This window comes from Adiantum capillus-veneris, chromosome 12 (genome assembly GCF_014529385.1).
Source record: "Adiantum capillus-veneris isolate H3 chromosome 12, ASM1452938v2, whole genome shotgun sequence".
NCBI lineage: Eukaryota > Viridiplantae > Streptophyta > Polypodiopsida > Polypodiales > Pteridaceae > Adiantum > Adiantum capillus-veneris.
The window spans coordinates 70,636,201-70,660,909 of record NC_140942.1 but is presented as its reverse complement, the minus strand read 5'-3'; the positions used below and the strand labels follow the sequence as shown (position 1 = coordinate 70,660,909).

Genomic DNA, 24,709 nt, shown 5'->3' with positions numbered 1-24,709 from the left:
CTATCTTTCTATCTAACGGGTCCGTAGCATGAAATTGGTAAAAGTAATTCTAAAGCAACAATATCTAAAAAGAGGTTGTAGGATTACATCCCTCCTGTTTATCTTACTCTCTTGCTATCTCTGGCTTTAATAAAAAAGTTTAAACTTAATTTCACCCAAGTGAGGGGCTTAAACATAGGTGTGGACATAAATAAAAGCGTATCCTGCACCGATTTGAACATGCTTTATAAGGAGTTGAACCGTTGGCGGATTCTCTGTACACAAGGTAGCAATAAAGACACCGCATGTAGGTGCGGTGGGCTGCAGGTATAAAAACGCCATCATATTACTGGGTATACACCCTGCACATAATCTCCACTTGATAGCGATTGTTTACAGCACCGTTTATTCTCATCACACACACACACACACACACACACACACTTAAGGAGGCGTTGCCAGGATCTTACATACACAAGCTACGTGTGCGCGCGTACACGTACACACACAATCATACACCTACTGCTGCAACAAACCCATCAAACGGTCGTCCGGTGATTATCCGGACTCACAAGCCACAGAATTCGATTGTGTCAACATTGATAGTACTACGCAAACGGTAATAAGAGTCTTTTACATTTTTCAGTAATATTTGGTAGCCATAACTGAAAACTTGGTAATCGATTGTATGTAATGACTTGGGTATGCATAAACATGTGATACAAAGGTGGTACTTGGTGACTGATCATACTAGAGAAGAAAAAACACTATTTTTTTTTTACCAATGTAAAGATTTTGTAAGCGACTATATGTAATGAGGTTGATCTGCATAAACATATTGTACTTGGTGGATGATTATGGTAACATCATTGTGAAAGCTAGTACTTGGTGGATGATTATGGTAACATCATGTGAAAGACACTACTTCTTAGTATATGTATACAAATTAATGCATAATCTAGACCAATGTATGATAGGATGTAAATGATTCTCAGAGCATACATCTAGTATATCGGTGTTTGTAAGATGTATGATTGGAGATACACATTATAATTCTTACTTGACTAATTTTAAAAGAGAACATTGTTCAAAAGGGCAGACAATGTGAATATCTTCTCATGAAATAGCATCTTTTGTGTTTTTTGGTAGCCATACATTGGTTAACAGACAAGAAGCAGTTTTTTGGTAGCCATACATCGGTTAACAGACAAGAAGCAGTTTTCAACATAAAACGTACAAAGGACAAACTCGGGCTTTCAGGTAGACTTCTTGTCTACTGAGAGAATGTCCCGTCAATGTTTGGAATAGTTTCTTATTGGTTTTTATACACTAAGTTTGAAAAACAAACTACTAAGAAAATTTGGTCTTTAAAATAGAAAAAGGGATTGTTTTACATTTCAATGATTGATATAATTTCTTGGAAATGAAGTTATCTTTACGCTTTTTGATTTAGTTTTTTGAGGAAAGGTTTTCAAAATGGCTTTTTGAAAAGAAAATCCTCATGTGAGGCTCCTCAAAGAGGAGGGCAAGTTATTTTGAAAAACATGTCTAAGTACAAACAAAACTCTGGCAAAATTTTGCCAAAAGGAAAAGACTTTCTAATTTTTTCTTGAAAACCGCATACATCTTGGTTGGGTAGTTCTAGATTTATCATTTAAAACAAAATCCTCATGTCAGGCTCCTACAAAAGGGAGGCCGGTCTATTTTTTGAAAAATGAGTCTACTTACAAACGAAACTTTGCCAAAATTTTGGCAAAATACAAGTAATATATATCGTATCCTTTATATAAACCCAAAATGAAGCTCCGTTTCTAACTATTTTCTATCTATCTCTCTTTCTTTCTCTATCTTTCTCTTTTTTATCCTCTCAGGCTCTCATTCTATCCACTTGGAGGGTAGATTTTTCAATTTCACATGTAGTCACTATGCAAATGTGGCTTTCCGCCCGAGTTTTCTCTAGCTGTTGTTAGAAGCTAGCATTAGCATAGATCACTAATAGACAAGGTCTGGTTTATGAAATTGTAATCTAGGGTATGTTGCTTTCTATCGGAAGCCAAACTATGGGGGATATACTGTCCTTTGAAAAAGCGAGCCCAAAAACTCGCAAGAGATACTACTTATCCAATGAAAAGCCACGTCCCTCCGCCATATGTGATTTTTCTGAAGGATGTAAATCACTCTTCATCATCAAACCAGAAACAAGCAGTGTACGAGTTGAAAATATGGTAGAGGAAAGTCTATCAAACAAACCTATTGTAGAAAATACCGTTAAAAAACGGATCATGCCTGATAGAGAAGCAAAGAAAAAACTCCCTCGAAATGCATATAAAGAGAGTGAAGGGGTTTAATGCTATGGGACAACAATAACAAGCAGAATAGTTGGATACCTGTCTTCCCATCAAGGTTGCCCATGTTCTAACTGGTTGCTTGTGTTGGATGGTGGCAGGTATAGGTCTATTCTTTCATGGGTTCTGAAGCTCAATGGTTCTCCTACCAGAACCGGATGTACCAACAAAAAATAATGAAATTTGTCTTCTGTCTATTTTGTCTTTAGCTATTGTCTACTGTCTTTTATTCCTGATATAATTTGGTCAAGTGTCAATATATGGTTCTCTAAGAGGGGATAACAAATTTAATCTCTCTCTCTCTCTCTCTCTCTCTCTCTCACACACACACACACACACACACACACACACACACACACACAGAAAAACACAAGGTGTTTATTGAGTATAAAACATACATTGAGCGTCAAAACTGGCCTACTTCTGGAACATACAAGTTGTTGAGAAACGGAATGGGACTAAGTCCGTCAGAGAGATAAGCTCAAGGGGACATTGCGAGCTATAAAGAATAAACCGGTGTGGTGGAGAGTACTCCCATCTTAAGTTCCTGTCAATAAATCGAAAGAAAAGGTACGATCTCGCCCAACACCTGATAAAGGCCTATTGTCGGTCTTGAGCACAACTGTCACAAGCTGATGACGTGGCATGACTCCACGAACAGAAGTGATGACGTGGCATAAATTGTATGGCAGATGACGTGGCAGATTGTACGATAGGGTGCTACGTGGCTGGCAGTAGTACAAGAATCCCCCAAAACGTATTGGCAGGTTGACGTGGTAGATTGTATGGATTTTCGCGTTTCACGTTGACTGTTGACGTGGCAAGGCTGTACGGAATTCCGTATTTTGCCTTGGTTGCTTTTTGTCAGTTTTTGGGGCCAATTTGTCATTGCGACTCATTGCTTTTGAGTTTAATTGCTTTTGGGGTTCTGCGTTTGACATCCCTTGTAAGAATAAAAGGAAACCCAGGGCCTCACTCTGTAGAGCATCTGGACCCAGAGTCTGAGAGCAGAGGTCTCTCGGGATCTGTACTTTGCAATGATTAATGAAAAATAAATATCAAAAGGGACACTAGACTTTGGGGCCAATACCTTTTGGCACGGAACTATGCCGAGCCGTGTCGACTCTCTCTCTCTCTCTCTCTCTCTCTCTCTCTATTAAAGTTCAATGATTATGAAGTTTCTGTTCGAGCGTTATGAACTTGCTCGCTGCTCGATACCTGTTCGCCATCGTTGCTCCCCTCCTCCTAACCTGCGCACTGTCCCAGCTCTGCGCAGCGCTGTCCAGCTTTTTTTTTCACAGTCCTCTCGCAAGCCCTCCCCCGTTCGCTGTCCGCTGTACGTTGCCCCCACACCCATTGCCAGCTCCCCCTCACTGCTCGCCTTGTTGCTCGCAGCTGAGGTCCTCTCCCCCAGTTCGGCTTGACGGGCTCGCCCAATTGTGTGCATACGCTTTGGCGTGCTCTCTCCAGCAGGGTTTGGTCTCGCCTTTATTCCACTCTCCCACTCTTGTGTAGCAGCAGATATAGATGGAGGATTTTGCTCCGCCACAAAGAGACTCGACCGAATCCATCTTGTCCGACTTCCTCTTTCGCCGACAGAGCAAGCGAGCTTAGAGACAGAGGTGGCACGCCTTCAGGCCAGCTCTGTTATATGCAGGATTCTCGGTACTAGACTCAGCAGAGGAGAGGTGCGTGAACTCCTCCGGGCTTGCCTGCTCGTAGAGGTGGGCAAGATTCTCGATGTTCAGCTCCTTGGACGTGGTTACTATCAGATAGAGTTTGAGACCTCTGAGATGGCGTCCAAGATCATCGTGATGAGCCCCCTGTCCATTCAAGTAGTTCGAGCTCATTTTTGACAGTCCAGGATTGGCTCAGAGATTGGGACTGTTCTGGAGACACCTTGCACGATAGCCTCTGTAGCTGCCAAGGCAGCTAACATATCCACAGTACGCGTACTGGTTCGGGACACCCACACCCTCCCGAAGGTCATTCTACTACCTCGGGTGAGTGGTGATTGGCTCTGCTAGAGTGTGGATTATTCGGACCTCTCGAATTAGTGCTTCATTTTTCGACATATGGGCCATCTCGTAAAGGTCTGTCCACGCAGGAGGCCCCGATCTTCACCTGAGACTCAGCCCTTGCCTCCTAAGGCTGGCTAGCATCAGCAGACAGAGAGACAGGGTACTCAAACAGGTTCATCCTCCAAGTCTGGAGCCCAGGCAGAGGACTGGCAACAAGTCCGTGGTTAGCGTCGACAGGGGCCACCATGTGAGCCTGGCCCTCTAGGTGGTCGCCATGCTCTAGGCCAGCAATAGTGGATACCCACAGGGAACCGTTTCGATCCTCTTTAGCAGGACGAGGCTCCAGCTCCATCCTCCACCTCAACCTCTCCTCCCCTCGAGTCTTCCACCATGGGGTAGGACCTTCCTCGGCTGCTAGGAGATCTCTTGGCTGTGCATTTGCCACGAGTCGCTTGACGAGAGAGGGACAACCTTTCTTGCGGACTCCCTTTCTGGTGCAGATGTCTCCCTTTGCACCAGTTCCTCGTGGATTGACCAGCTTCGACATCCGTCGTAGGTGGGACTTCTTTGCCTACGATTTTTCACGATTTCTCGGCGACCCTTCACCAAACTTTGAGGCGGCTTGTTTCAGAGTTCATGTACTGTTCCTTGCAGCTAGAGGGATAGAGGCCCTGAACACTGCGATTGGCTTCTCTTTTTTCTTATGTGGCAGGGACCAATGTGAGTGGACTTTGGACTCAGTGATATGTTGGCTGCAGGCCCAGGCTCTCGAGTTCTCTCACCACAAGAGAGACTTGGGGGTTACACATCTGGTACAGACTTTGTGGCTGTTGGCCAACTTCTTAGTGACACCTCCGAACACGGGAGGATGTAGACGCATTGTGGTACACTTCTTTGCTGACACGCAAAGCCCACCATGCTATGTATACATACATGAGGACTCCTGCACAGAGGAGGTTGCCCTGCGCACGGCACGCTCTTCTTGGGCCTAAAAAGTCTTTGCAGTCACGCCTATCTCGGGGTTGCTCGGATCCGGATTACTCCCCATCCAAGCCAACCTCGAAGATAGCGCGGTTAGCTGTTGTTGCAGCATCAGTTCTTTCTCGTATCCCATGCAGATTGTCTCATGGAACGTGCAGGGATTAGGCGGACCCCAGTTTCAGGGCTAGCACAGTTGATTGCATCAGGAGCTTTAGGGATGCCTTGTGGACAGAGAGATTGATCTTCTTATGCTGCAGGAGCATCATCTTTGTGAGAGCCGCAATAGACGATGTGGTCAACTTTTGCGTGGTCGATATGAGACATTTTGGTCAGCTGCATTTGGATCTGGTGGTATCCAGGGAGAGATATGTATGACTATTGCGGACTATGGTAGCAGGCCATTGTGGACAGAGGTATTATTGTGCTTGGCAAGGCTCAGTGGATTACTATGCAGGTTCAGGGTTGCCTGATGGGCTTGCTGAACATCTATGCGCTCAATGTGGCAAGCGCACGTGCAGAGTTTTAGTCTCACATTGTAGAGTCTCTGCCGCATGCAGACCAATGGTTCATTGGGGGTGACTTCAACATGTTGGAGGACCCCTCTGACAGGATTGGAGGTAGCCATGCTACCATGCAGGGGGCTGAGTTGGCAGCTTGGGAGAGTCTATGTATGACCTTGATGGTTTCGGATGTGTGGCAACATTCAGGCTTTGTGAGGCCCCTAGACAGCTTGGCCTTCTCTCGCTCGGACCCAACGGTAAGGCCCAATGGTAATCCTCAATGTAATCCTAGCAGGCTTCAGATGTTTGGCAACATTCAGGCTTTGTGAGGCCCCTAGACAGCTTGGCCTTCTCTCTGCAGGAGGAGTGTCTCACAACTTAGTTCTTGTCAGGCTTTTGGGCGAGGTTGTAGGATTCCGGACAGCCACGACGAGTCACTTTGTTCCAGTGGGTAGTTGCACACAGAGCTACAGCAGTGGGGAGCTGGCTAGTACATAGCGGCCTTTCGGCAACATGTGTAGCTTGTGCCCATCCTTTGGAGAGACAGCGGCACTGTCTGTGGGATTGTCCCATGGCACAACAGGTTTGGCTTCGGGTTCTTCGGCTGATGCTAGCTCTTTCCACAGCGCGACAATACACTTGGGGTGCAGCTGCTTGGTCCACCCTCACGGGCCCTGCGCCACAATTGGAGCTATCTTTTACCAGCAGGATGATAGTGATTGTCACAAAACGGGAGCGTACACGAGCACTTAGAAATCTGAAAAATATAATACTTTGCAAACATGAGAGAAGGGAGAAGACCGACACAGTATTGGGGACCAGAAGATGGGTTGGTCCCCCCCCGTTAAGAGTATTCTTTATTCAGGGAGAATTCTTATACAAGCACGAGAACCCGAGGAAACCCCTCCGTTCTGTAATCTTAGACCCGAAGGTCGTGCTTTCTCGTAAAGGGTTTGGGCACAAGGCCGTTCCTTCCCGTAAGGGACTTAGGTGCGAAGCCGTACTTTCCCGTAAGGGATATAGGCGTGAAGCCGTACTTCCCGTGAGGGGCTTTCCCATAAGACAGGAGATTCCTGCAAAACAAACCACACAAAGCAACAATTCTCAATGCGTATCAACACCTTATACCTGCCGCTCCTTGCTCGGAAAAGCGACCTCCGTACTCAGTCGTCACACGAACACTTGCAATTTCCATCGCCAACCCTTGCTCCAGAATCCCAGTGCTAGCTTCTTCTGCTGCTTCTGGCGTGTTCAAAACTAGAACGCTAGCTGCCCTTTTATAGGCCCTTGCACCCGGAGAGAATAGAAGCCGAAAAAGCAGAACTTGGCACCCCTAGAGAGAGGAGAGAGAGGGATCGCTGAATCAGGCCCCCCCCCCTCTGTAGCTTTTTAGCGCTGGCTTTCTTTAAAGAAGAGCCTTGCTTTATTTTATTATAATAGGGCTGGTCACTTAAAAGTGGCCGGCCACTTAATAAAATAAAGTGTGAACCTGTTCAAACTTTAAAAACTCACCGAGTTAGTGAAAATAATGCTACACGAACACATTCCAGGCGTCCCCGGATGCGGTGCAGAACACGGCACAGATGCAATGCAGACACAGAATCCTCGCGGGAAAATATCTTGTCCTCCCGCGAATGTTGCTGTTTTTCGTAAAAAGCTTCATTGAACCCATCTTTATTCTTGTGCTTGAGTTCTTACGCGTATTTTCTTACTCTGTTCCGATTTCCTCCTTAGCCTACGGGATGCCCCCTTACTGATGCACACGTCACCCATCATGTGACGCATCAGGGGCACTCGTAACCCTGCTCTTTCCACCGAACTTACAGAAACTCCTTCGCGATGTTTACCGTCACCCATCAAATGACACATCAGAGTTGTCCGTTCTTGATGGCAGTTCCTATAGCTACAATCTTTTAACAGTTCTTAGTGCACACAATAAAATATCCTTTAAAAAAAAATCATTAAAAATAAGAAAATAGTCCAATTAGCAACATCCCTCTGGCTTCTAAACAGTTGACCTCAACTATAGTGCTTGGACATATACCTCCAGTATCTCGGGATAAGCTGCTAATTCCTCCTGCGTCATCCACTGAGCATCTAGAATCGAATAGTTCTTAAACTTAACCAAATACTTCCGTGTTATCTTTCCGGATTTGAGAGGCTGCTCCTGATGACTTACTATCTGCCCCGGTTGGAGTATTTCTTCTGTTTCCTCAACCTCAAGGAGGTTTCTCAGCACTAGGCTGGCTCGGAGGCGGTCCCACATACGGCCGGAGTAAACTGACATGGAAAGCATTATGGATCTTCCAATTAGGCGGTAGCTCTAATCGAAAGGTGACATCATTCACCCACTCAGTGATCTTAAATGGCCCATAATAACGGGTAGAAAGTTTTACCACCTTATCCTTATGAGACGCTTGTTTCTTAAGTCTTGCCTTCTCAAATTTGAGTAAGACTAACTATCCGACTGTTAAGTCTAGATTCCTCCTGTGCTTGTCTGCAGCTTTCTTATGCTTTTCCTGAGAGCGTAGAATAGCTCTCCTAACTTGCCCGTAGGCTGTGTCCAAATCCTGGACAAATTCATCTGCTGCAAAGATCTTATCCTTAGTTAAAAGGATCGGTGGAAGCAAAGGCTTACCATAGAGAATCTCAAAAGGTGCTTTCCCCGTCGATAAGTGTATGGTATTGTTATACGCATACTCGACAAGAGGCAAATATTTCTCCCAGTCAGATTGCCGGTCTGGCACATAAGCTTTTAACATATCCAATACTGTGGAATTGGCTATCTCACTTTGCTCGTCCGTTTGAGGATGGTAGGCAGATGAAAAATTCAGCTTCGTATCAAGATTATCCATCAAGGCACGCCAAAAATTTCCTGTCATGCGAGGATCTCGATCACTCACAATAGACTTAGCCATTCCATGATGCTTAAAGATCTGTGCCAAGAAGACCCTAGCCATATGATCTGCTTTGATCGTTTTCTTGACTGGTATAAAGTGTGCTTTCTTGCTAAACCTGTCCACAATGGTCTAGATCGCGTCATTTCCAGTCTGAGTTCTAGGGAGGTCCATGATGAAGTCCATGGCAATACTTTCCCAAGGTTCATTAGGCACAGGCAAAGGTTGTAGCAACCCAGGCGTCTTATGCCGATCATACTTCACTTTCTGGCAAACCAAGCATTCCCTGACATACTTATCAATGTCTGCTATAAGGCTAGGCCAAAAGAAATATCTTTCCATAGCTAAGGTCGTAGGGAGAATCCTCCGATGACCCGCATAAGGCGAAGCGTGTGCTTCATCCATGATCTTCTTTCTTAATGGTTCCGCCACACATATGGCCTGACGGTGGTAGAGATAACCGTTCCGAATGGAATAGGAAAACTCATTCTCTCCACGATGTAGCTTTCCCCAAATGGTGGAGAAATCTGGATCATTCGGATACAAATCTGGTAGTGCTTCTAATTCTTGGTGATACACCGAAGTGATAGCGTTCACCCTTGGCCGCCTAGACAATGCGTCCGCGACCACATTCTTACTCCCAGCTGTGTGAAGGATTTGGAAGTGAAACATAGACAAAAAGTTTGCCCATCTCATCTGCTTCTCAGATAGTTTCCTTTGCGTAAGAAAATACCGCAAACTCTGGTGATCAATCTTGATCACAAAATCCGCTCCTAGAAGATAGTGCTTCCAGTTGGATAAGGCGTGAATCATAGCCGTGAGTTCCTTTTCGTAGATTGATGCATGCAACTCTGCATCCCTAAGCCGTCTGCTTTCGTAGGCCACTGCATGGCCTTCTTGATTTAACGTTGCTCCGATGCAATCGCCTGAAGCATCGCAGTGAACCTCAAATGGTTTCCTTAAGTTAGGCTCTATCAAAATAGGTCCATGGCTTAGCAAGTACTTGAGCCGATCAAAAGCTCCTTGTTGTCTCGATCTCCATCTAAAAAGAATCTTCTTCTTTGTCAAATCATGAAGTGGTCCTGCTACATGAGCAAATCCTTGAACAAACCTCCGATAATACGAACATAATCCCAGGAAACTACGTACATCATGTACCGTAGTGGGAATAGGCCAATCTTCTACCACTCGGATCGTGGCAGAATCCATACTCACTTGATTGTGAGAGACTATATGGCTGAGATAGTGTATCTCTGAGAGAAAGAACTCGCTCTTCTTTGCATTCACATGCAACTCATGCTTTTGCAATTCTTGAAACACTAGGTCCAAGTGCTTCCGATGTTCCTCTTCTGACTTAGAGAAGATGAGTATGTCGTCAAAGAATACTCCCGTAAAAGCTCGATACGGGCTGAAAATGCGGTCCATCATGCGATTGAACGTCGCAGGAGCATTGGTCAAGCCGAAAGGCATTACCAAAAATTCATATAGTCCAAAGGTTGTGCGGAAAGCAATCTTATGGACATCCTCAGGGGCGATCCGTATCTGATGATACCCACTCTTTAAGTCTATGCGACTAAAGACACTTGCACCCTGCAACTTATCAAGTATATCATCAATCCGAGGGATCGAAAAGCGATTCTTGATCATGATCTTGTTTAAAGACCTATAGTCTATGCACATTCGAAACGTGCCATCTTTCTTCTGCACCAATAAAACTGGAGAGCAGTAGGGTGAAGCACTGGGCCGTACTAACCCTTTCTCTAGAAGCTCATTGACCTGCTTCAAAATTTTCTCTTGCTGAGCAAGACTCACCCGATAAGGGGGTTGATTGGGAGGCGAGCTACCCGGTATGAGATCTATGCGGTGATCTTTTGGGCCTACCGGAGGGAGTTCATCAGGAAGTGTTTCCGTGAAACAATCTTTGTACTTTTCAATAAATTGAAAACGCTTAATTTCCAGACTAGAGAGAGAGTCCCTACTAGTTTTATCCTTCTCACGTGCAAAAATCAAGTAAGCAGAAACACACTTCTTCATTTCTTTATTAATGGAGATATGGCTTACAATTGGGAACTGCCAATCTCCTACATTAGCATGAATCTTTATTTTCTTACCCCCATGATCAAAAGTGAGGGTCTTTTCCACATAATCGGGAATAGGTGTCATGTGGAAGTGCCATGGCATACCCAAGATGATATCACATCCCTCGATGGGTGCCATCAAAAATGATTCGCGGTCCTTGTACTCGCCAATCCGAAGATTGAGCTGTCCTTGCACGGGGGTTGCATTGGTTGTCAACCCCTCGAATGCCGATCCGGATGTAACCGGTGTGCCAAGCTGAACCGGTGTGAGACACAAACGTTCCGCAGTATCCAGGGAGATGAAGTTATCCGTGGATCCTGGATGATAAAGAATCAGTACTCGCTGGTTGTTCAAAGACCCCCAGCCCTTCAGAAGTTGACGCTTTCCTTTCTCCGTTTCTGTGTTTCCTTGAACATATGGAATTGAGTTCGAGCTTGGTGGAGCGGGTTCCTTCCTTGCTTTCTCTTGTCTCGTAGAGGCTTGTTCTTGTCGTTGCTGCTTTAGCGGGCAATCCGGTTTCATATGTCCTTTCTCGCCACAGTAGAAGCATCTTCCTTCCTCTCTGAAAGTTTAAAGTTGAGTAGGAGAAAGATGCTTAGTTCGCTTGCCATTGCCCTCTGGCTTCTTAGAATGATCATAGTCCCTAGATGGAGGACGTTTTCTTCCTTGGCTCCCTTGGTCATCGTAGACCCCTCTTTGTCTTGCACGGTAAGTGCTATGCTCCATTTTTCTGGGTGTCCCGGTTGAGTGCAAATCCTCAACAATGATTGCTGACTCCATCATCCTCTGAAGAGTGTCATGCGGATACACTTTCATACTCTTTCGAAGCTGCGGTCAGAGACCTGCTTCGAACTTTCGTTTCTTTTCCTCGTTGGGAATCTTCATGAAGGGAGTGACCTTCAGAAGAACCGACCAATACTTGTCCACATAGGTCGTTACTCTTTCATGTTCCTTCTGGGCAAGCCAGTCCCATTCCTTCCGTATGTCCTGCTCGAAGTCAGGTGGAAGAAATTGTTCATAAAATTCAGATTTGAAGCTTTCCCAAGTTCTGGCCTGTGAACCTTCCAGAATCTTGGCTAACCACCAATTACTTGCCGTTTCCTTGAGGTGCATCCCCACATGGCATAATTTGGATCTTTCTGTGAAGTGCCCATTGGTAAAGGCGACTTCAAACTGTCTGATGAAGGACAGTGCTTTGGAGATGTCTCTCCGTCCGTTGTAGGTTTCGAACTTGATGTCCTTGTCGCCCGATTTGAAGACTCTCATGCGATGTTGAGACTTGCGACCATGCTTCTTGAATCGAGGCTTATCTTTAGGTTGATGTAAGGTAGTAGTAGTAGCGGCTTCCTTCTTCTGTCGAGATGATCGAGAAGTGGAAGTATAATCAGGAGAGTAAGATGGAGATGAGATAGAGATGTCCTTGCTCTCGTCTAGCAAAGAGAGCGCTTCTTCCTGGCCTTTCCTTGGAGTAGGCTGTTCATTCCGATCCGAAGATCCTTTGTGCACCTCAGCACGTTCTTCTTCTCTTTCCTCCTGTGGTCTCACGCCAACAGTGTTGTCTTGATGCCTGGCTGCATCGGTTCCATTCGTTTTCTTCATTCCGTCCAAGAGCTTTTGGACATCTGGAAATAGTAAAATTGGCAATAGTAAAATTTGTTGCAAATCCGCAAACTGAGCTTGCACTTGTTGAAGCTCCTCTTCAACGCTTCTCCCTTGGCCCGACATGGTTCTTCCCGTTCTTCCCGGAATCGTCCTTCTTTGTCGAGAAAGAGAGGAGTCCGAGCTCTGATACCACTGTCACAAAACGGGAGCGTACACGAGCTCTTAGAAATCTGAAAAATATAATACTTTGCAAACATGAGAGAAGGGAGAATACCGACACAGTATTGGGGACTAGAAGATGGGGTGGTCCCCCCCGTTAAGAGTATTCTTTATTCAGGGAGAATTCTTATACAAGCATGAGAACCCGAGGAAACCCCTCCGTTCTGTAATCTTAGACCCGAAGGTCATGCTTTCCCGTAAAGGGCTTGGGCACAAGGCCGTTCCTTCCCGTAAGGGACTTAGGCGCGAAGCCGTACTTTCCCGTAAGGGACTTAGGCGTGAAGCCGTACTTCCCGTGAGAGGCTTTCCCGTAAGACGGGAGATTCCTGCAAAACAAACCACACAAAGCAACAATTCTCGATGCGTATCAACACCTTATACCTGTTGCTCCTTGCTCGGAAAAGCGACCTCCGTACTCAGTCGTCACACGAACACTTGCAATTTCCGTCGCCAACCCCTGCTCCAGAATTCCAGCGCTAGCTTCTTCTGCTGCTTCTGGTGTGTGCAAAACTGGAACGCTAGCTGCCCTTTTATAGGTCCTTGCACCCGGTGGGAATAGCAACCGAAAAAGCCGAACTTGGCGCCCCTAGAGAGAGGAGAGAGAGGGATCGCTGAATCAGCCCCCCCCCTCCCCTGCGTAGCTTTTTAGCGCTGGCTTTTTTTAAAGAAGAGCCTTGCTTTATTTTATTATAATAGGGCTGGTCACTTAAAAGTGGCCGGCCACTTAGTAAAATAAAGTGTGAACCTGTTCAAACTTTAAAAACTCACCGAGTTAGTGAAAATAATGCTACACGAACACATTCCAGGCGTCCGTGGGTGCAGAACACGGCACAGATGCAATGCAGACACAGAATCCTCGCGGGAAAACATCTGTCCTCCCGCGAATGTTCCTGCTTTTCGTAAAAAGCTTCATTGACCCCATCTTTATTCTTGTGCTTGCGTTCTTACCATAGTTACCCGGAACGCGAAACAGGAACGGCAACGGGATCCCCGCGGAACGGGGGAACGGCTGGGGGTCCGGAACGGGAACGTCGCGGAACGGGAGGTATAAAAAACACCCAAATAGTGCAATTTTTAGCTCCTTGTGTTTAAATACAAGGAGTATTAGAGTGCTTTGACTCTAATACTCACAAAAAACTCGTTTTGAAGAGCATTCAACCTTGCTATGACTAGATGATGAGCGAGAGAGAGAGAGAGAGAGAGAGAGAGAGAGAGATGGAGAGGGAGAGATTTGAGAGAGTGGGAGGGAGAGGAAGAGAGCTTGAAGGCTTGAAGCCTTAAGCCTTGAGAGAGTGAATCTTGAGAGGGAGAGATCTTGAGAGTGAGAGGGAGAGAGCTTGAGCCTTGAGGATTAGCTTGTGAAGAGAAAGGAGGAGGGGGGTGCATTTTATGAGTCCTTGAGACCTTGCACACTTTCAAAAGAAGCCCAAACATTTACTTCAATTTTTTCAATTTTTGCCAAATTTGTTTGTAGCCGTTGGCCGTTCCAGGGGCATTCCGGAACGGTCCGAGGGCGTTTCGGAACGTTCCGGAACGGCCGTTCCGGTTTGCATTGGCCACCCGGAACATCAGACATTCTGGGACGTTCCGGAACGTTCGGGAAGGGAACTGCCCGCCGGAACGGGGGCTAGGGGGCGTTCCCCGGTAACTATGGTTCTTACGCGTATTTTCTTACTCAGTTCGGATTTCCTTTTTAGCCTACGGGATGTCCCCTTACTGATGCACCCGTCACCCATCATGTGACGCATCAGGGGCACTCGTAACCCGGCTCTTTCCACCGAACTTGCGGAAACTCCTTCGCGATGTTTACCGTCACCCATTAAATGACAGATCAGAGTTGTCCGTTCTTGATGGCAGTTCCTGTAGCTACAATCTTTTAACAGTTCTTAGTGCACACAATAAAATATCCTTAAAAAAAAAAATAATCATTAAAAATAAGAAAATAGTCCAATTAGCAACAGTGATCGAGGGGGATCGACCTACACTCTAGCATGCTACAGAACTTACCCCCAAGGAGTGGTGTAGTGAGAGGTGTATTGGGAGCTCGTTTGTGGCCTGACACTATGGTTCATTTGGCGGGCCCATTGCTGCCGCATCTTCGAGGCTCGCCCTGTCCCACAAGCGGAGACTGTTCGTGACTTGTGGTTGGAGTTGATCCATACTCTCAGGGGACAGTTTGAGAGACTTCAAGGCAGCTCCAACCGCATGTGGGAGCGCAAAGAGGCGTTCCTACAACACTGGCGTCCTGGGCCTTTGTTCACCATGGTCGGGGGTGAGCCCATATGGCACTACCTTCCACCTGTGTGGCTTTTCCCTCCTCCCATCTCTTGATTTAGCCCTCATTGTACATAAGTTCTTTTTTCATTGGAAGAGTCTCCCCTATGGTAGATGTAGCCCTCTCTCGTAGAGGTGGTTGTAGCTCTATAGGCAATTTTATTGAATAATGGAGAGATTTTTTTCTTGGAAAAAAAAGTGTGTTCGTGTGTCGGTATTGATTTCTCGCTTGGAGTGTCCAAGCCTGTTACAATGGTATCAAAGCACAGAATGATTCTTCTTCTATGGAGAATCCGATCCTTTTTGAAGTGCACAGTTTTTTTTGTGAAAGAATCTTTGTGTCATGATCCCTGATTTATTAGTCACTCCCACCCTTCATACATCGCGCATCGGGCGTGCTCCCGTCTTCATCCTTCTATCTTATAGGGCATAAACCATAAAAAATTACAAATTACTAATGGGTTCTCTTGGAGAATCTGACAGAGATAACACCTCTAGATGGGCAAGCAAAAGAAAAGTTGAAATCCGGCACGTGAACTGAAGAAAAGAATGAAGATTTGGACAGATTCTCGGTGGAAAATTTTGCCAAAGCGGAGTACAAACGTCAACTGTAGGTTGACACACGTGTGAAAAGATTGATCAAGTACTCCAGAGACTCGAGACTTGCAAAACACCTAAAGAATTACCCGACTAATGAGATTTACTCGAGATGGCATAAGTCCTGTGCTCACAGGAAGAGGTGGACAAAGCGGAACCTGTGCTCACAAGAAGAGGCAGACAAAACTCTTGAACAGCAGACGAACCAAATGACCACCAGAAGATAAGCCAGAAAGTTACAAAACAGCAGCCAAGCGTTGAAAACGAAGGTGAAAGCACGATTGGTGCCACATTGCATGGGCATCGACTTGAATTAGATGAACGAAAGCACAAAACGTTGCCGTGCATGGGGCAAAGTGAAAGATTAGGAAGCCCTCTTTTTCTTTAATGGAGGAGTCAAGGCCAACTTCATTGGCACTCGACTTAAAATTATGCTCGATAGGCTAAGGCCACAGGCGAAGGCAGTTGTAGCGGCACCCGGACGGGATGTTGCCATGACACCTGTCATTGACAAACTTCATTTGCATTGTCAAGGGTATTTAGGGCTCGAGGACTTTTATATCATGCCTTTGGAGGGGTGTGATTTCCTCTTAGGAATCCCTTGGTACCACACGAACAATACCGTGGTTGACTATCGGGCTAAGAAAGCGACTTTGAGGAATAAGAAGGGCAAATAGATTGTACTTGATGGAGAAAAAAAAAAACTGAAAGGTCGAATATGTTTGACCTCGAAAAGCAACGATAAGATTTTCTGCAAGTTGAGGCTGACTATTTCTCTGCGGATGTACCAGGCGAGTTGTCTCCGTTACATCCCGAAGATCACATGATTGATTCCTGGTAGTACACCACCGAACCGACCACCTTACAAAGTTAGCCGATGCCAAAATAAAGAAACAATGAACCAGAATAGATTTCCACATGACGAGGATTGGTGATATACTCGAGAGACTTCAGGGTTCTACTTGCCAAATTGATATGAAGAGTGGTTATTATCAGATCTAAATTGCTCATGGAGTCGTTTACAAGACAACTTTCAGGACAACTTTTGGGATTTTCAGAGGGTTTTAAAAGCACTGCGGAAGCATAAATTGGTTATAAATGCGAAAAAGAGAAAATTTTTCTTCCCTGAGATACTCTTCCTTGGACATATCACCTCAGTAGTAGGGGTAAAGATGGACTCGGCCAAAATTGAGACTATTCGTTATTGGCGTGATTTTAAGAACGTTCATGAGCTTCGAAGCTTATTTGGGCTTGTGCTCATATTATCGATGGATCATTCAGAAATTTGCGGAGATAGTTTCTCCTTTGCATATGCTAATCAGAAAGGAGCTCCTTTTATTTGGGACCGATAGAGATTGTAGCCTTGGAGACTCTCAAAGAAAAGTTGACTATTGGACTCATGTTGGCCTTACTAGACTTGCAAAAGCCATTTGAAATTTACTGTGACACTTATGGTCGCAATTTGGGAGCAATCTTGATGCAAGAAGACTATGTAATTGCTGATGAGAGCAGAATGTTTTCACATCCTGAAATAGTTGCACAAATTTATGAAAAAGAGCTATTAGCAATGATCCATACTCGTACCTAGTGGCGACACTATTTACTGGGAACTGGTTATACAGTCTTTACGGATCATCAGAGTCTACACTACTTATTGTCATAGAAGCAGCGTTCGGAAAAGCAGATGCGATGGGCTATCTTCCTGTCACAGTTTCACTTCCATATTGTCCATGTTAAAGGACAAAAGAATATAGTGACAAATGCATTGTCTCGGAAGTCCTTGGTTCCGGCTATTTCCGCGATTCATCACAGAAGCTTTGAGGATATGGTTGATTAGTATGCCACGGATCTTGACTTGGTTGATATTTTTATTAGGATACACGATGGGGAGACAATTTTACATAGTTACATGGGCCGGTGGGTCGGGGTCGAGGTCGGGAATGGGGACGGGATGAGGACGGGACGGCACGGCAAAAGTCAGGAAACGGGGATGAGGGTCGTAACGGCAAAAAAAAAAGAGTTTTTTTTGGCATTTGTTGACCTACACACATGCCACACACATAGAGCATCACTTTGACCACAAATTTACACTAAATAGACCAAAGAGCACGAGTTATATAGGCGCAAATGTGGTAATAAAACATCAATGGATACAAAATGAGTAGTGCATGCCACAAGGGCTCAAAATGGACAAGCCTCAAGGATCACAAAAAGTACAAAGGGCTAGGTAGACTCTAGACTAGAGAGTAATCAATCTTCAATGATCATCAAACTCTGGAAGTGCTCGCCTGCTGAATCTCCATATCGTTGTCGTAGTCGAGGTCGTTAGCGACATATAAGGCCTCCCGAGGCTCGCATTGAGGCTCGAAGTCCTCCTCTAGCTCCTCCAAAAGTGTCTCGGCCATAGATGGATTCTCTTGTGTCATCTCCCACTCAGTGAATGGAGATGCCTTGTGTGTGATGCTCTTGGCAAGCATGCGTACTAGCGCTCACAAACACCAAATCATTGGCCCTCTGGACCCCAAGGCGATTCCTCTTCTTGGAGGCAATGTGGTTGTATACACTCCATAGTTGCTCCACGCAACTATTGGTACATGTTTGGCTAAGGATACAAATAGCGAAGCGTTGCAAATGTGGGCCATCTCCTCCATAGTCCTCCCACCACAAAACCGAGCCAATCTTGTTGCAGTCAACCTGTCCATCTACACATCCATAGGAGCCCTTCTTTTGTATGTAGTTGAGTAGCTCGTCTCTAATCTCGCGCCTAGTGTCAGTGCTAGGCTCAAGGCGCTCCAAATGCAAGCCGCCATCCTTTGCTCACCTCCTTGTCGGTCTCTTGACGCCTTCCCTGAAACTCAGGGTCAAGCACATAAACTCCTGCATGAAGTGGAGAGTAGTATCCCTTCCACCTCGACTCACCCAAGCCATGAATCTCCGCATACTGAACAGGGTCAGGCACAAGCTTCTCAAGTGTCTTTATCATCCGATCCATGGCTTCATAGACTTTGCCGATGCATGGATGCAAGCCATCCACAACTCGAAGTAGGTGTAGAATAGGCTTGACCATGGCGTCAAGAGTCTTCACCTCCTCCCACCAAGCGGCGTGGTCGGCCCATTCTCGGCATTTCAATCCTGTTGCTGATGTAGACTCCAGCATGGCCTGGAACTCATCATTGAGAAAGAGGCCCCTTAAGGCTCCGCCACATGTAGACAAGCGGCCTAGCATAAGCCAATTGAATGCAAATCTTGTCTCTGAATATTTGAGCAAGGACAGGTGGCTCCTCTTTGAGAACTCATGGCGCACTTTTTGATGGTTGAGCACAAAGGAGACAATTTGAGAGGCGTCACCAATGGTGGGTGAAATCCATGATAAGTTCCCTATGTCCTTGAGGAGGTTATTGAGGCAATGCGCCATGCAAAATGTGACATGGATGCTGGGATACATGTCCTCAATGATAGCCCCGGCTGCCCTATTTGACGCTTCTCCATCTGCAACCATACAAAGGACATTCTCCGGACCAATAATCTCTATGGTGCTTGTCCACTCCGCAGCAAGCATCTCCGCGGCCTTGCCACTGTCAGATGCATCATGTGACTCCACAAAGTACATCTCCCGCCGAGAGTAGGCCACCACTCCGTGGATAGACCGCTTGTGCGTGTCGCTCCATCCATCTACAAGGAGAGAGACGCCATTGGTCTCCCACAAATCCTTTCTTGCTTGGGCCGCTTGGTCCACAGTAAGCTTCTCTTTGTCGAGGAGGGTGGTGCGAAGCCTCTCTGATGAAGCTGGCACATAAGAGGAGCCATATTTCCCTATTTTCGTAACCATTGTTTGAAAGTATGGAGACCTATCCACACAAAATAGAGCATGTTGTGTTAGTATGGAGAGTCGAGAGTCGAGACCCCATAATGAATACAAAATGAGAGATTTCAATCTGCATATGCCAAGGGAAACTCACCGCGAAGCATGGAAGGCAAGTGGTCGTGGAAGAAGAATCGCGCAACCGACCTATCCACCTCTTCCTTCAATTTAGGATTCCAATTTTTGTTGAGGGTGCTTTGGGGATGCGCAACGGAAGAGGATGGTGTAGATGCATTTGTCTTGAACGCTTGAGAGGTGGAGTCAAGGTTGGCTTCCCTTTGCTCTCGCGGTGTCGCCGTGGCGGAGGGATCAACGGCAACAAAACGGCCCCTCTTGGCCGCTTCCGCGACCTCATACACCGCGAGCTGCTCAAGAAGCTCCAACCTCTTCTTGGGGGATACTTGAGGGCAAAACTTCACCTCGTGACCGGGTTCATGAAGAAGATGGGCTCGTACTTTGTTTGCACCACCCGTTCTCTTGTACGGGCATAGCTTGCACGCCCATGGTCTTGCACCGCCACCTTTACCACGCATGGTAGAGTCTACTTCATCCCACCACGACCATGTTTGCACGGCGGGCCTTCTCTTAGGAGAGCCGGCTTAAGAAGTGGAGTTAGCTTGAGATGACATGATGGTGGAGAAAGAGTAGAGCTAAGAGGAGAGCTTGTGTGGGGAGAGAGTAGAGGAGAGCTTCAAAGTTGAGTGGGTAGAAGAGGGAGAGAATGGATAGAGAGACTCAAGGGTAGAGCTTGAGCCTTGAGCGCCCGTAGGTAGACCGTAGACGGCGTAGAGTCTAGATAGTAGATGGTAGAGAGGAGAGCCTCATTGAGCTTGAGAGAAGATGAGGCCCATGGGTGCTTTCATAGCCTCCCAAGGGCCATAGCCCCCCCAAAAAACTAGACGTTGGTTGTAAGTGTCTGTTAAAAAAGGCTATCTTTTTCAAGTTTCAAAATTCTGCCCGTCCCCTCGGCAGCCTGCGACCCCGCCTGTCGAATTTTTTTGGCCGTTCCTTGCCATTCCTCTTCGTCCCTAGCCTGGTTACGGCCGTCAGGTGTCCCTAGGCCCCGTCCCCTCCGTCCCCTGTAACTATGCAATTTTAGGCTATTCTATACGGGATGGCTATTTGATGCGGAAAACGATCTTGTGTGTTATATAGCCCTTGAGGAAAATGTTTTGACAAAGTGCCATGTCCACCTTTTACAGGCCACTGTTGCAGAGATACCACCTTGCAGGGTGTGGAGCGTTACTTCTATTGGACGAGGCTTAAAAAGGATGTAGATGACTTTGTTCGCAGTTGTTTAGTATGCCAAAAGGTCAGGTTTTGACAAACATAAGACACACGGACTCTTACAGCATTTACCATTCTCACGCACCCCTTGGAAAGCATTGCTATGGATTTCATCTTTGATCTCCCGTGACTCAAAGTGGGCATGATGGCATTCGGACAGTCATCGATAGATTCACTAAACAAGCCCACTTCATTCGGATAAAGAAGACAATTAAGCTCAACCATTTGGCGAAAGTGTTTGTCTCACAGATTTTCCAAATATATGACATGCCTGAGTCCATTGCTTTGGAGAGAGATCCCCGGTTTACTAGTTTATTTTGGAGGGCAATCTGGGAGAACATTGGCACGTAGTTGCATCCCTCGTCCTCATTCCACCCGAAGATTGGTGGGCAATTTGAGATAGCAAATTCAATGGAATTGGATTTGTTGAAGTCCTATATTTCGAATTAGAAGGCTTAATGGGAAAAGTATTTGCCCTTGGTAGAGTTTGCCTACAACAACACACGGGGAAGGCGCCATTTGAAGTATTCGAGGGTGCTAAGAAGGTTCCTCAATCTCTAAGCACCTAAGACAAGATTATTTTAAAGTAGATTTTTGAAAAACAAAAAAAGTCTAAAAGGCATGGAAGGCCATCCAGCCATTTAAAGGAGGAGAGCTCGTTCTCTTTTAACAATGACCAGATCAACAAGAAACCAAGGCATTCAAGGAAGGGAGTTACGTTGGCAGGTTTGAGACGTTTTCGAGCTATCAGGACACCCATCGAGCCCTTGAGTTTGTACAACAGTTTGACGTCGCCTTCACTGGAGGACGGTTCTCAGAACATTCTAGGGTGAGAAAGGTGGCATCTTACTTGAAAGAAACTGTACAGACATGGTGGTCTACTCTGTTGTTACGCAGAGAAGCACTTGTGACGTGATTAAAATTCAAGACAATTTTCACGTCAACTTGGATATCAGATGAATATGCACAAGACGTCATCACGACTTAGTATCACTTGCAAATGACTGAGAAAGATCCATTGGATGACTATTGCCAGAGGTTTTGGGATACTTGTTTGCTGGTGTCTTCGTTTCAGAAGAGTACTTTCAAAGACCAGTTTGAGCAGTTTTGCTGTGCCTTGCTAAAAGAGATTCGCGACCGTTGTCTAAATCAGAAGTATGACTCTATTCAGAGACTTATGCAACATGCTACGGAACAATTTGGAACGCATGCCGGCTTATTCACTTATCTGACGGACAGGATAGTATCCACCTCAACAAGGCAAGAGTCTGCCATATTGAAAAGAATAAATCAGGGGAAGTGGATGACAGCTCATCGTAGGATTTTGGAGAATCAGAGGGTTCCGACGAAGTAAGGGAACCTAATGCAAGTTCATTAAAAAATTCTAGGGAAAGGGGATCAAATGATAGTGCGTCTTAGAGTTTCGATTATTGAGACTGACGTGTCAATGGACAGGGGAAGCTAAAGAAGCTACCCACAGGTCAAGGGCACAAGGAAAGAAAGAAAAAAGAGAATCAGTTTGTAGATCAGAGATTTCCCCAGACCCAGGATAAGATAATTGAAGCAGACCAGTATGATCTAGATTTGGATACTGCTTTTGCTGAGGTGCACAAGGCTCTTGAGACGTCTCAAGCACGGCATAAGAAGGCAGTCGATAAGATTCGACATGACTTACAGCTGCAGGAAGATGATTGGGTGCTTTTATGGTTTGAGAAGGCACGCCTAAGGAAATGAAAAGGAAAGGAGCGGCTTTTTCAAAAGCTAAGATACTATAGCCCTTTCCAGATTAAAGAGAAGATCAATGATGTATCCTTATTGAAGTTGCTAGATACTTGGAAGATTCATAGTACTTTTCATGTGACTCTCTCGAAAAATTTCAAGGGTGAGGTGCCAGTCAACAAGGAGCCTGAGGCACAACCTGAAATGGAAGAGAGAGAGGAGATTCTTGTTTCGAAACAGATACTAGCTTACCAGTAAAGAAAAGAGAAAGGTTAAGTGAATGGCGGTTCTTAGTTAAGAACCATCCGGCATTGAATGCAAAGTGGATGGAGAAGGACCTAGCAGATACCCCTCAGATTTGGAACTTTACCATGATGCTTTTCGTTTAGCTTTGGCTATTCCAAGAGTTCCTGGAGATAGCAGGTTGAATCTGGTGCATGTGAGAGTGCGCAAGAGAGGAGTTACTCCGCTCCTTTGTAACAGATTACCTAAAAAGAATAAAGTCATTGATTTTTCTTTGGATTTCAAGGATACTGAGGGCTGAAAATATTCTGTTGGATGACTTTATGAAAAAACTACTTCGACATTGGAATTCTAGGAACTCGATTTGATTGATAAACACTCTAACATGTGACTGTGTTTGAGTGCAGGAACTGAAAGAAAAAATGACTACAGCATTTCGGTCTTGCAAATTTCAATAGACATGATCACAATAAGGATTAGTTAATTTGACATCAGTGAGGTCCGGGATGGATCTAGATGCGATTACTAAATCCGTTGTTGACAGTCATGGTGTGAGATCTTGAATGAATTTTTTTGTGATTGATTTGATTTGTCATGTGATATAATGTGACGTACTGTTGTCTTTGTACAAGTGCTGGATTTGTGTCGTCTAGTGCGTCGGTACTTAGAGGCAGTGTATACTGAACTAGTTTATGGCTTATGTCTGACTTTGCAGGCATAATCGAGGGCAATTACAATTCTTTCAAGAGGGGGGTTATGTCACAAGTTGATGACGTGGCATGACCCCGTAGACAGAAGTGATGACGTGGCATAAACTGTACGACCGATGGAGTTGGAGACTGTACAGCAGGGTGCCCCGTGGAAGCAATACGTAACCCCACAAAACGTGTTGGTAGGCTGACGTGGCAGATTGTATGGATTTCCGCATTTCACGTTGACTTTTGATGTGGCAGGACTGTATGGAATTCCGTATTTTGCGTTGGCTGCTTTTTGGTAGTTTCTGGAGCCAATTTGCTTTTGAGTTTAATTGCTTTTGGCATCCCTTGTAAGGATAAAAAGAAACCCAAGGCCTCACTCTGCAGAGCATCTGGACGCAGAATCTGTGAGTAGAGGTCCTTCGGGATTTGTACTTCGCAATGATTAATGAAAAATAAATATCAAAAGGGGCACCAAACTAAGGGGTCAGTACCTCTGGGCACGGAACCACGCCGGGCCGTGTCAAGACTCTCTCTCTCTTTGTTAAATTTCAGTGATTATGAAGTTTTTGTTCGTGTGTTGCTATTGCTGTCTCGCTTGGAGTTTCCAAGCTTGTAACAACCATCGGAATCTGCAGTGGAGTCATCCCACTAAGAGCAAACAGCGTGTGAGATCGAATCAAATCAACTCTTGTGAGTAGCAAAGCGATAGCAATCCAAACAGTGTGAGAAGCCATATTGATCCACAAAGTCTAGATAATGAGTAGGCGACTCAACCACAAGAGCCAAACCTCAGAGACAAGTAGTGTCATGCCCAAGAAGCACAGTGGATGTACTCACACGTATTCCAACATGAACCGGAAGCCAAAGAAAGTAGACAACCCGTGAGCACGAGCTTAGTGGTTGGGCAAAGAGAGAGGGTGTAAGAGCATGTGGGCAAGAAGGATTCAAAAGACGATTTTCTACTCTTAATCACATATTGACTCTTTGAGCTATCATGGAGGAGTGTCCAGTACCTGGGCGGCAAAGCATTTGATACAGTGCATAGAGCAAGATTGATGCGCAAATTGTATAATTTGGGTGTTCTAGGTGAATATTTGTCGCGTGACACATCCCAACCCTATGTGTCCGTGGACAAGCTACACCACAGCAGGGTTCGGTCAGTCCATTCAATTTAGATTAGCACAGATCTGGCACTTTTGTGAGTCTATTCGTAGACCGTGCATGCCCAGTCACCTAGCATAGATGCATATTCTCCGGTTGCACGCAGCATGATCGTCGGAATTCCCATCAGAATCCATTAGTATCAGTTAGGGGAATTTTCCAGTGCATTTAGTCTATTTTCCTATTTTTTGTTATTTTCACTTATTATTTTTAAGTGACTTTCCAACAAAAGTAGGTAGGGCAAT

General features: G+C 45.6%; 1 long non-coding RNA gene across 1 annotated transcript in view; it reads left to right on the top strand.

The window, feature by feature from the left end:
- Positions 1–24,709, top strand: part of LOC147445909 (uncharacterized) — a 64,899-nt gene that overhangs the window by 25,266 nt on the left and 14,924 nt on the right. Inside the window, exon 2 of the long non-coding RNA XR_015189820.1 lies at positions 1,129–1,239. This is a non-coding gene — a long non-coding RNA (uncharacterized LOC147445909). The remainder of the gene's footprint in view (positions 1–1,128; positions 1,240–24,709) is intronic.